This window comes from Balearica regulorum, chromosome 3 (assembly GCF_011004875.1).
Source record: "Balearica regulorum gibbericeps isolate bBalReg1 chromosome 3, bBalReg1.pri, whole genome shotgun sequence".
In the NCBI taxonomy this organism is placed as follows: Eukaryota; Metazoa; Chordata; class Aves; order Gruiformes; family Gruidae; genus Balearica; species Balearica regulorum.
Window position 1 is genome coordinate 67826310 of NC_046186.1, and position 13321 is coordinate 67839630.

Below are 13321 nucleotides of genomic sequence, written 5' to 3' on the forward strand. Positions count from 1 at the left end.
AGAATAAGTCTCTCAAAAACCAGAAAGGATAAAAGGTAGGTAAATGAGACAGAGGTGGCAAGCAGCTCAAGGTGACACACCCAGAGAAGCCTCACGCCACAACTTGAGAAACTTAGCAAAGAAAATTATCATGAAATAATGCAATTTGGTTCATTGCTTTTTTCACAGCATGTTTTGTTTGTTCAGTTAAATTTCTGAATAAACATCTGCACCAGAACACTGATCAGCCTCAAAATGAGAAGCAAGGACCTTCTTGACTTTTCTTACCCCTGTGACCAAAGGAATTTCATCTTTGCCTCTCTGACTTGAAGTACTATTCTCCTCTTCACAAGGTCTCTACCTATACCTAGATGCAAGAAAAAAACAGGCCTATTAACAGTTACCTACATGAGAGAACCAGCTTCATACCCATGTCATGAATTTAAGTCTAACGATAATAAAAAATCCCATAATTACTTTCTTTGAAAAGAACACTGCTTTAGTTTAACCTAAGCACCCAACTTCACATAAAATGCAAAGGCAGTGCTGTGCAGAAGTTTAGGCTACATAACCTTAATGTTTAATTCTTGTCTTAGCAAATCTATGACATGGATAAATTGTATTTTGCATACCGTACACTACAGTGTTCAAACATAAATGTGGGGCATAACAGCTGAGTAACTATTAAAGAAAATTATTATAGGGATTATGAGTCTGTCCTCCAGAAACAATCCCAAACAGGTAGGATGAGACTTTTCAACAAAAGAGCATCCCTGCTCTAGTAAATACAGACATTGTGAAAATTAAAACTCCCACAACGTTACTCAAAAATCTGCGGCCAAAAAGCATCTCTATGGATAAATCCAAACAGTATATAGATGCATTTTCTGTTACGCAGGAGAGAAAGAAATGCACGAAGCTGCTGAATCAACCTTTCTGTCACAAATGCACCCTTGCCAATGAATGAACAATGCAGACTTGTCATTGCTAACTCCCAACACACCATATTCTCATTTAGCAACCCTATGGATCTGTTCTGTGACACTATCTGCTACATCTTTCAACTACTAGAGTGCTTTAGTGGATATGTCCGAATATGTGCCCTACACACGTACCTCATTCAGACATCATTACTTTGGCATCATTGCTGTGCCTCATGGTTTACAGATGTTAAGTAACGCCAAGAGTTCAGTCTCAAGAATCAACAAGAAAACAAGAAGTCACATAACAGTATTTGTAGCTTAGCCTGTCCTATTTCAGTCCTTTCTCTTTCTGCAATTTTTTTTTAGTTTAACCTTTACCTAGCCTATTCATCTTCAGTTGAGTGAACATTTGACTCATTTCCAACTGCATGATGATTTCTTTTAACATGATCCTGAACTCTGAACCTTTCATCCAGTGTTCTAGAAGTGCTCTACTAGCCTCAGTGCTCCTAAGAGAAATAGGAAAATAGCATTATTCCCATTATATTGCCCAGTAAAAGACAATTAAGCACCTCAAGGCAATACAGAAGATCGTGATAGAACTGAGAGAGAAGTACAGGAGTTTTGACTCCCAGTCTGCTGCTGTAGTCATCAACTAATGGGCAACAAAAATAAAATCCAGATGTAACTGTTAACTTAGACTGACATAGGCCTATTTAAAAAATGAAAACAACATTTCATCAGAATGCTCATCTACATGGGATTGCAGTTGATTTTTAATATGTTGTATCTATATGGCAGCAACCTTCTACAGCCTACTTCACTTTCCGAATCAGAAGACCCTGCTAGAGTAAACATCAAACAAGAAGAGGCAGAACTTCAAACACACTAGGAATTACTGGAATACCTGAGGTTATCCGACATATAAGCAGGGCTTCCCCTACACAAGCCATTCTGAAATCTGATGCAGAGGATGCATGCGTTTATCTATTAGGAAGGACTGGAAAAGATGCCAAAATTCGTTAGGATTTCTCAAATGAAGGTAAAACTCCAGATCATTAAAATTAAGTGAAAACAGGACAGAACCCTTTTCTAAAAACAGATCTTGCTGGGCAGCCAAGTATGTCTGCGTGCAATTGTTATTTATTTTTAAGTTGGGGCAATTTTCCAGATAGATTTTTAGACTGGCTAACATAATGAAAGCAAAACAAAAAAACCTAAAGATTTCTTTCCTACCGAGGAAACAAGGAAGCAACAACAAAACACAGTCTTGCCTAGCATACCACAAAATTGCAAAACTGTAAATTTCAATGAAGGCAAAGACAATACCAACATCAACAGCCAGGAAGTAGGGTCACGACTCCTAACCAGAAAGATTGGAGGGAATTGTCCTAACCACTGGGGGACAAAAACAACCCCAAAACCAACAAACAAAAAAATACACAAAAAATACACCACACGTTCCACACAAAAATATCCCCAGCCTTACCAAGGACACAAACTCAAAGAAGTCATGTACTCTTCAGTATGTTCTCCAGTGCTTTCTCCATGCAATCTGCATCACCTCAGGCCTATTCTTATCAACAGTGCTACCAGCCCACACAGAGAAGTGCTTTCAAAAATGTCATTTGGCGCAATCAAAACAAACAGAACTGAGCACTGTCAGCATTTAAAGATCTTTCATTCAATGCTTCCACACTAGTCCTGCCAGTGAAGAAGGCAACAACCCAAACCTTTCAAGATAGTCCAAAGGAGAAAAGTTATTCCAAGAGATTCAGCAAGTCTTAGGCTCAGAAAGCAATGAGATCTTAGTCTACACACCAACAAAACAAAACAGAAATAGACACAATTGAAAACAAATAGACAGTTGCATGTCAGTATGGACACTCAGTCATCACCCATGATATTTGTCAAAACTGTGACAATGCAGCTGGAGGCAAATCAATACGATCCAAATCCTCACAACACATCTGTCCCACTGTATATTCCTTAACCAAAAATAGAAAACTAGTAGCAAATCTACTCCTGAAGACTGCAAAAATCATATTATCATTTCCCATGTAAAGGTCATTTGATTGTTTTAGAAGAGTTTTCACTCTCTGCTCGACATAAAGTAAATGCTGGTCATTTCTTGGTTTTCACACTCATCCTTGGATGACAAGGACACAAATTCAAATCAACAAAGTTTTCCCAGTATTTTTGGAGTTTCAGCAAGCAATGCTATGTTAAAACAAGCAAGAGCTCATTCACCACAGCACTAGACAATTAAATCACAAATATTTTCTCTCCAAACCAACTGCAAGCCTCCTCACACCAGAAGTATTTAAACCTAACTCCAAAGGGGAAGACTGAATTAAGTAACTATCCCACCTTTGGAATATAACCTTCCTATGACAGTGACAAAAGACTTTACTTTTGCATCTCGTGAAAATAGGACACTATCTTTTATGAAATCTTTCAGCATTACTGGTCACTTTTAGCCCAGAATCACTAATCAGGTCATCTGTTCTCTGTATTAACAATTGCAAAACCCACCAACACAGTACGATATTATGAGAATTTTCCATATAATCTTCTTCCTTATGTCCCAAGCTACAACATCATTCTCTAATCAGCGGTCTCTCATTTAATCCTTGGAAGAAAGATTTCCAACTCCTTATTAATAAAAGGAAGTACTTAACCTTCTGGAAATACAAGGGAGGGACTAATACTATATAGGCATAGTCCTAGCACTAGTACTGAGCTGAAATTATACTTTTTTTGTACGGTATACTTTCCTCAATCTTATTACGGGCCCAGTGAACAGACTTTCAAATTCAAAAATTTTCTTTGCAACACTGGGAAATAATGCATATTGGATTTCATACATGTTCCACAGAGTTATTCTACTGGTAAAAAGGAAAAGAGAATGTCTCCTCAGCAGGCGGGCAAAATCTGGAAGGAATCCACCTCTGGAAGGTCTGTAATTCAGAGGAAGAGGACTTAATCACTTAATCCTATGATTTGTATTTGCTTTTAATAGAACCCCGTTGCTGCACTGAAGTTTTTGTTGTTAAGAGAAACAGATTAATTCTTGCTCATGGTGGTCTTATCACAATTTATAATAGAGCTTGCTATACATATCTTTGGAAGAACCTTGTCCCTTCCCTCATCCTTCTGATTTTTTCTTTTTCTTTTTTATATCTTCATCTCCGCTTTGGAAAAATTGCAAATGGTTCCAAATCACATACCTGTAACATGAGCTGGTTTAATTTTATCCCTTAATCATTCATGCAAGATAGCAGATTTTTCACTGCATAGCTTCCCATATCATTAAAAGATTCAAACACATTTATTTAAATCTCTCTCCTAGAATCCAACCACTTTCATTGCTTTATCTAATTAAATTCATAAAGACCTACTGGACAATGGGGGCTGTAGCCCCATTTTCTGTTCTGACAAATTTAAAAAAAAAAAAAAAAAGTAAATATCTATATAGATAGATATACATATACTGCCATAAAGGATCCTTTGCCTTAGGCATCAAACATCTTTAAAGATCCGCTAACAAATGTCAGCACTCAAGAGGAGGAATCCAAGTCAGGGAGAATTCCATATCAAACTGAAAAAGTCCTCAGTCTCCAGAGCAATCCAAGTCTAGAAAGGCAAATCAAACCTGTTTGGTTTATATCACTGTTTCTTCACAGATTATGTGAAAGTTCAAGTATTGGCCATAGGAAAGAGCCATTTCATTTACATACTGCTCTGTTTCCAAACTATTCATGAACATCTTACATTTTTTTGGATGACCATATGATAAAAATGAGTATATAATACCTGTCCTCTGCTACTCAACTACAGAAACTTCACACCAAAACCTGAATCAAAAAACTTTCTTCATTCTTATAAACAATCACAAACTTGGCAATTACTTTTCAATAGCAAGCTTTTTATGCTTGCAATGTTTCTACAGATACAATTCATATAAATGCCATGGTCTTTTGACAAAAAGATACATTGCTAAGAGCAAAACAGGCTCTAATTAGTTCTTAGGTTCAATGTTAAGAGAAATGCAAAGCATAAACAAACTGAGCATTACTGAAAGTGAAAAGATTTTATGAAGAGTTCTTTTCTGTATTTCTCAGTAAACAGAAGATTCTACACACAAGGCCTGACATTCCATATGTACACATCAAGCACTGAACTGCATCCATACACATTTGATATCGAATTTTACTAATTAAAAATATCAGGGGTTTACACCATGCAAAATGAAAGGAGTGGAAGATCAGAACAAGCTGGCAACAGCCTAACTAAAAACGGACACTCATACTTCTGTCATTCTTGTGTCACAGGATGCTCCGGATGCTAAAGCTATCAAGGGTTCAAAAAGACGTTCATAAATTCACCACAACTATTAAAAATGATTAAATACCAAATCATCTGCCCAGAGACTCCGAAACTGCATCCTGCTAGAAGCCAGTGATAATTCCTTCAGATATTCAGCTATTTGTACACCCTATGATACTCTTCCCTAGGCATCTGCTGTCATCCACTGTTAAAAACAAGATAATGATGTAGGAACACCTTTGATCTGAGCTGATATACCATTCTAGGTCTGTATTTTTGTGCCTGGGAAAAAGGAAGGTAAAATATCGAAAGCTGGTTCAACACCTACACTGTTCAATTCCCTCATTTCCAAACACTATGTAGGGCACTTGTATGGCAGCCAAGATATTTATATAGTAACAGTTCTTAATATACTTACATCACTCATGAGAGCTGGGGAAGACACCACAAATACATAACTCTTCCTCCTTTTCCCTTAGCTGAATTCACTCCCCCTTTCAAGCTTTACTTAACACTTAAAATAGCTTTATGAGTAACATTTTTTATATTTTTATACAACATTAGCTGTATTATCTGCAGGAGAGATTTGTGTTAGTTGATCTCCTTTGTGTATTTTACTCAGGTTTTAGACTGGTAGATCACTGGGGTTGTGTTTTATTTTTAGTTATCTACAACTGGAAGGATTTCCTAGAAGTCATTCCATCATGCCATTTGAATAGTGAGATCTGGTTTTTATCAAGCACAGGCAGCAATAACATTGCTAGTAATGCCTGGATACCCAACAGATGAGGGTTCCTGCTGTACAGGATACTGCACCAAAAACAGAATAAAAGTGATAGCACTCTCACAATTTAAGAATTTTGTTAGCTACAGTCTTTCTCCAACTAAAGAGCCTCCTGTGGACTGTGATCCATCACAATGACAGCAGGCAACCAACCTTTGCTTCCCACAATAACTTTATTTGCTACTAATCTTCAAAAACACTGCTCTTCTACAGTAGTCTTTATATACATGCAGAAAGATTCTTTTCTTTCATATTGTGTCCAGCATTTATGGCTCCTTTCAATGTCTTTCATCTGCTTAAACGGTGCAGGTACCATTGGTAAAGTATTTGCATAATTTTCTTTAAATGGCTATGTGAATGGGTTTGGCCTTCTTCCAAATTTTATTTTGCAACTACTATTCACACTAGTGAAACAAGAGATATATGAAGATTTTATTTAGAAATCAGTTTAGCTGAAAGATATTTGCTTCAACAAATATTTAATGAGAAGAGTGTCTTCAAAGGAGAAGAATCTATTCCATCGCACGTACAAAGCAGAGGAAGAGCTGATAGGATGGATTGATATTAGTACTGCCAAGTGCTAGATATTTATATTCTAATGGGAGAGTTAATCTTCAAGTACATGCTTCGCAAAGAGTACTTTGTGCTAGACAAGGATGTTGGAGACTATTCAAACCCAGGGTACCAGGAAAGCGTATGATTACCAGCCAGGTCTGCTAGCTCTGAAACTATGCAGGAGGCAACACTCACAAATGTATCAGGACCTCTACGCTACACACAAACAGCCCAGCTTTCCAAGGGGAGGTTCTCCAGACCAGCTTTGATATATTATAGCTATCAAGGATATGATGTGCAGCTGAGAAATACTAAGGTCTTTCATGGGTATAAGCACAAAGTGAAAACTATTATCACAGACCATTTAAAAGATATTGTTTTAAGTACTGTAAAATGATGTAAACAAAGGCATTAGTTAAAAATAACATGACATAGAAATAATAGATCAAATACAAAAGCATGAATCAAAACAAGAGTCCCAAAAACAACGAACACAGAAATAAACAGAGAAACTCCTTGGAACTGGACCTCTCAGACCATTTCTTCTTGGATGCTTTTTCCGAATAATATAAATCCACACAGATCTAACTGGAATCTAGACGCTAGCCTGCCAACAAACAGGCATTGTGTTTACAGAGAGTCAACTGAAATCACTGACTACACCTGTAAGACTGCTGGCAAACATTTCATTACCACAGGTAAGCCTTCATCCCCTTTAATAAAGGGTTTACAAGTTAAGAGTTAAGCTATATGAGCTCATGTTTCTGGATAGCATTACACTATCTGGGAATACAGTTCCCATGCTATTTAGTATACCATATAGTTCCCAAATTATAATCCTTCCATTATCAATTCTTTCATATATTTCCCAACTTGTATTTTATCCCTAAATGACAATGCTTTCATGTATTGTCTTGAATTAAAAAACAAACAAATAAATGGTTTTCTGTTCCATTTTGGAAAATAGCAACCCAGTAGAAGAACTTTAGAAGTTCTAAACTGAATTATTAAAATGCACCAGTAATATAATTAGCGACAATCATCTGCACATCCCAACTGATAGAGGCAGCTGGAATACAACAGTTTAAGGGTGTGCACTTCACATCTCTACCATCAGAAATTTGTTCTGCTACCAGATGTGTTACAAAAATGGGACACTGAAGGTGACTGGAACTGGTGGTTCCAGTAAAAAAAAAAAAAAAAAAAAAAAAAAAAAGAAATGCAAGATTCCATACGATTTCTACCAGCTCTGCAAGGTGGAAATGAAGGAAAACCAAGAAGATATGAGGATGCTGGCCATGTAACACTGTGGGGTTTTTTTCTTCCTGATAGATACCAACAGACATCAGTACAAATCAGTACCAGCTCCCTGGTTAACTGAACCATAGACATGCACCATTACTACTTCGATCACCTTAACAGAAAATATCTTGACTCATTCTCTAACTCATCAACAAATTTGGTTAAGTCTTCAACAGAGTCTCTTCCGACACTGAGAAGTTTGTGCTACTTAAAGCACAGGCTTAGCTTTCAACCTTGGTATGGAAGATACAGTATGAAATCACCTCAGGCATCATTAAACAAAATAAAAATGCTACAATAGAAAACTGTACAAAACAGGTGAATTTGTGTGTGGGGGGGTTATTGTAAAAAAATTAAATCAAAAATCTGATTTTATTGTTAGACTTTCTTATAGAGTTTCTTACAGCAATCAAGGCAGAAAATGATCTCTTTATGAGCACTAGATGAGAATAATTACCCTTAGATAAGAAGAGAATAATTACACTGAATTCCTTTGCAAGGTGCTTTGAGACCTACTAATGAAAAGCACTGTTAAAAGGTATGTATTATAAGTATGCTTAATAATTACATAAAACAAGTACAACGTTTTCTAGAGGCTAGTTACAAAAAACCTCTAATTTTATTTGAAAGTTCAACTGAAGCAATCATTTTTTTGTGATAAAAATGATTCAGTGAGCTAAGGAAAGTTGCACTGCAACAATTTTCTTGGTATAAGCTTACAATAGAACCATTTAAATCTATTCATCAACTTACCGAAGAAAATATATTGAATACTTTAAACTGTCCATCAGGAGCTTAGTATAGTTCAAAGTCAGTAAGGTTTGTATAGAATAGTGAAATATGCTATGGGTTTTAGAATAAACATCTGTTGACTAGGTGAGAACAAATTCCAGTCTGTTGTTAGAAGTGATGTGTTGTACAAAAAAAACCCCAAACCCCACATCTTTCCATGAAAGTAATTCACAACAGTTATAGCTGTCAGTTTTCTAAGCTATTTAACCTTAGAAATATCCATCTATATATTTGCACACACACCCCTACCTACTACCTCCTTTCAGCCCCCAAGAAACTGATAACGACCTTATAAAATTCCATTGGGGGTGTGGGGGGATATGCAAGCTCTGTTTTGCTTGACATTCACATTGCCTATGAAAAATGAGGCCCACTCATGCTAATATTCCTTATAAGAACAATCAGGTTAGGAGCTCCTCACATTAAGCTATTTCTTGAATTAGGATTGCAGGATCAAGTTGATAGCTAGCATCCCTAGGGATCACCATGATTTTGCTATTACACAAAAATCTATGATGGTATTATTGAAATAATTTTACCAATAATCTTGATGTAATAAGAAATCTGTTTCATTAATAAACCTCTTCTTTTAATACAAGTTAACCCTTTAAATTTAAAAGAAATAGTTAAATGTTAGTGGTTCACATTCATATAACCATCTTCAAAGCTGTCAATATTGTATTACAGTAAAACACCTGCTATTTTGAGCAAGTTCGTACTATACTGCATTTTATTAAATAGGTATTTTAAGTTTTAAGACTTACATTTCACAAATGATTTGTAAAAACAGACATTAAGAACCAATTTTATTATTTACAGCTCCTATATGTATAGAAAATATCTGTTGCAAATACCCCTTACCTATTTAAAAAACAGTATGTTCATAGCTCATGAATCAGTAATCCTTGGACAGACAAATCTCATCCTGGCAAAGTGAAATTGCCTATGACAATAATAGTGCAATTTTATTTTTTCAAAGAAGGCAAAGAAAAACCTTTTCTATTAAGAGTGCTTTGAGCTGTTCTTTTTTTGAAAACATGAATAACTAAAGTCATGGGAAAAAAAAGGCTCTTAAATACTGAAACATCACATTTGACTTAGGAAGCCCCTTAACCTCAAATTGCTGGAGGCCTGGCTGGTTTCCCAAAGCTGCACAGCACGCTCACCCTGTTGTTATGGTGTTTCCTAAGCATCTGCTATGTGCCGCTCGCAGCAACTGCAATCTAAACTAGACGGACCTTTGATCTGATCCCATACAGCTGTTTTAATTGCATGTTTTACTGTTTAAGTCAAATTTAAGTACTGGATTGCTACACGATTCCTGCACTTTTCAGGAAACCTTCAGGAAGCCAAGGTGCTCGAACACACACGCAGACATTTATTGCAAGGCATGAGCTGAAGACACAACACAAAAGAATGCGAAGGAGTTGCACTCGCCAGGCGAATTTTACCGTATCGGCAGGGCAAATTTATAACCGCCTGCCCTCTCCCCCCGCCCTCCCCAGAAAGGCGGGGGCGTGAGGAGAATGTAGAAAAAAATAAGAAAAAGAAAAAACAGGACAAATCGCAGAGCTACAGGCAGCGCGCGGAGGGTCACAGGTGATGCCGGAGGCAGCGCCAGCGCTTCCCCGCTCCGCCGCCGCCCGCGGCTCCCGGAGTGCCGGTGGCCGCCGGACCCTTCGGGAGAGGGGACTGCCCCCACCCCACCGCCCGGCTTTGGGAGCCGCAGGTATAAGGGAAGGACCGGGCTTTCCAGCCAGTCTCCCGCACCCCGTTCCTGAGCCCGACGCGGGCACGCACGATCGCCGCCGGCCAGCGGCCGGTGTCCCTCAGGCGCCCGGGGGAACCGCCACAGAAAGGACGCAGCGCACGACACGGCACACAACGGATGCGCACGTCCCGGCGGCGCCCCGGGAACACACACCACACCGCTACCACCCCCTTCCAAGAACCGGACCGCTCTGCCGGCCACTGGCCCGCCTGTCCGCAGGTACCCACCGGAACAAAAGAAAAACGGCCCCAGAGCCGCCCGCGGCCCCACACAGCGCCCGGCCCATCCCGCCCCCGGCGGCGCCCCCGCCCTGCGGCCCTGCCCCGCGCATCGCCCCCCGCACTCACCTCAGCGGGGCGCGGCGGCGGAGCGGGCGGCGGCCACTCGCACCCCCAGGCTCCCTCCCCGCGCCCGCCCCGGCCCCGCGCGCCTCCCCCTCCTCCCTCCCTCCCTGCCCGCCCTCCCGGCTCCGTCTCTCACCGCTACCGGAGCGGCGGCGGCTGGGCCCGACTCCCCCGCCACGTGACCCTCGCCACGTGACCACCACACTTCCCCGGCCGGCTCCACCCCCGCCGTCTCTCCCGCAGCGCCGGGCGCCGCTGGGGCCGCTCGGCCGGGCTGGACGGCGGGCGGCGGAGGCGGGGGGCGTCTCAAGCCCTCCCCCGCGAGCTGCGGGTAGCCCCCGGCGCCCCTTGCAAGGCCACGGCCCTTTCGTTGGGGCCCGGCCAGCGCCATGACGGCGTGGCACTGTAACGCGACGTGGTAACAGCTCAGTTGACAAGGGGAAACAGCCGTGGGGGGCTGCGTCCCCCTCAGCCCCTTACCTTCCTTGCCTTCCTCTGAAAAAGAAACCACAGCATGCATTACAGAGAGCCAAGGCTGAGCATGCTCCTGGGGGTTATTCGATAGCACTCTGAGCTGACTTTTCTTGTCCTACTGTCAGGGCTGAGGAAGAGGGAAGGAAAAGAAGTTGGTGGCAGTAGCTGGGGCATCAACACCCCCTCCCAGCAAACCCCACAGGCGCTGGCACCACTATAGTCCTGCGTTTTGACTTATGCTAAGTGTAACCTTTGCTCCCAGAAAATAATGCTTACCAATAATGGGTCAAGGGGTATCTTACGGGAGGGAATGCCGTTATCCTCAAACTTGGCAATTCGGGATGCAATCCAGAGATACCAACACTACAGGGCCTGGGGGAGCCTTGGTAATGAGGGATTTGTTTGTGTTGCACACTCTGAAGCTGTATTCAGGTACCACATTCAGTGCACATTCCCTTTCTTCAAAACAGAGCAATGAAAGGCCTATACATAAAAAGTGCAAAGCACTTAGTACTTTAAGGAAACCAGGCACAAAATGTAATTATCAGCTCTAAAAAAGCCGTCTGAAGAATAGTACATGGGGAGCAAGAAATGAAAAGGCCAAATACGCTGCTGGCTTTAGCAATATAAGCTTACTGACCATTTCAGACACTAAACAGGTAAATATTTTTCACGTTATTCCCCAAAGCTCCGTAAGGATTTTATCTTACAAACTATAGCAAGAAGGGGCCAAACTTTGTGCCATAGACCATCTAGGCCTGTGAAAACCTGAAGCCTGAGATAATGCATTAGAGCTAGGTATATATTACTTCTATTAATATAATTCTCACTTGGAAGCATGTTGCTTTTTTACTGAAGATTTTCAGTTGCACTACACAGGCTAAACGCTTGAGCACCTCCAAAGGTGGAATAACTGTCCTATAGCTACGGTGCAATAAAAAGTTATCAGGGCGTTAGGACTCCATTTCTGGACGCATTACAGCAGTTATTATCAACTGCTGAGCTGTGAATACCAGAGTCCCTAAATTACGTCCTAGATATCTGCAAAAGACAACCACCACCACCACCCTTAGTGGCAGGCTTAAAAACAGTTACAACCACTGTATCACTGAATTCTTGTGTTTAACTTAAGTGTCTGTGCCTTAGCTCAATTTCTAACTTAGAGGCAATCATAAGAATTAAGTTTCAGTAGTAGACCAAAAAAACATTACAGGTTTCCAAAAGACAACTGCAGTTTTAACCCAGTTTGTAATCCTGTCCTCTCCACCCTGGGCACAGTGTAACAGCTTTGCCTATTCATCTCTTCTCTCAGCTGTATTAGAAGTCTTCTGTAGCTGAGTTCATAACCACAAGAGAAAACTATGCCTGATGTTGTTCACCAGCCTCTCCAAACAACAACCATGACTCTGAGTGACACTTTGCATGAGTCCTACCTATCCGGCACCCTACACATGTTGAGGACCGAAAAAAAATACACAGAAAGATGAACTCTCTTATCATTGCTGCAGCTCACTTTATCAACATAACACATCTATTTTCCAAACCCAAATTCACACAGATACACAAGAGTCCCTGGAACTAGAACCAGATACTTCAGGCTATGTTTAAACCTTGCAATAGGGGAGCAATTCCCCATCTTTTTCATCTGTGTCCGCAAATCAGCAAGACCTGACTCCACATCAGGGATAGACTACAGCATTCACCCATGTGCAGAAGAGGAGCAATAGCAATCTCAAATCAAGTCCATAATCTGAGTGACTGGAACCCAGGAGTATCCTTGCAGTTAAGACAAGGCCTCAGCTTCCAAAGTGAAAACACAATTCAAAACCTCTATTATTTATAGCAACAGCACATGCTCTTTTAACTTGCCTACAGGACACTGGTGTAAGGACAGAAAACAAAGCACAGGACTTGGTTGCCTTCCAAATGCAAGCGACATCAGCACTGCAAAGAACAAAACTGTGATTTCTGCAGGCATTACCTCCCCGGAACTGGTGAGCTGATAGTTCTCCATATACTCTACGTAAAGTCAAGGGTGGTTGTTTTTTAAAATCGTACAATCACTTCC

The 13321-nt window shown here is 40.6% G+C and overlaps 2 protein-coding genes across 5 annotated transcripts in view; one reads left to right on the forward strand and one right to left on the reverse strand.

Moving 5' to 3' along the window:
• TULP4 (TUB like protein 4) overlaps positions 1-11040 on the reverse strand; it is a 161761-nt gene extending 150721 nt beyond the window's left edge. Inside the window, exon 1 of one of the 4 annotated variants that reach the window (XM_075748312.1) lies at positions 10916-11040. The gene's annotated coding sequence lies outside the window, so the exon portion shown is untranslated. Of the gene's footprint in view, positions 1-10782; positions 10876-10915 lie in introns of those variants that run through there. The other 3 variants (XM_075748314.1, XM_075748315.1, XM_075748313.1) reach the window with 3 other exon arrangements.
• The window catches only part of SERAC1 (serine active site containing 1), a 379919-nt gene that overhangs the window by 320554 nt on the left and 46044 nt on the right, over positions 1-13321 (forward strand). The window lies entirely within an intron of this gene.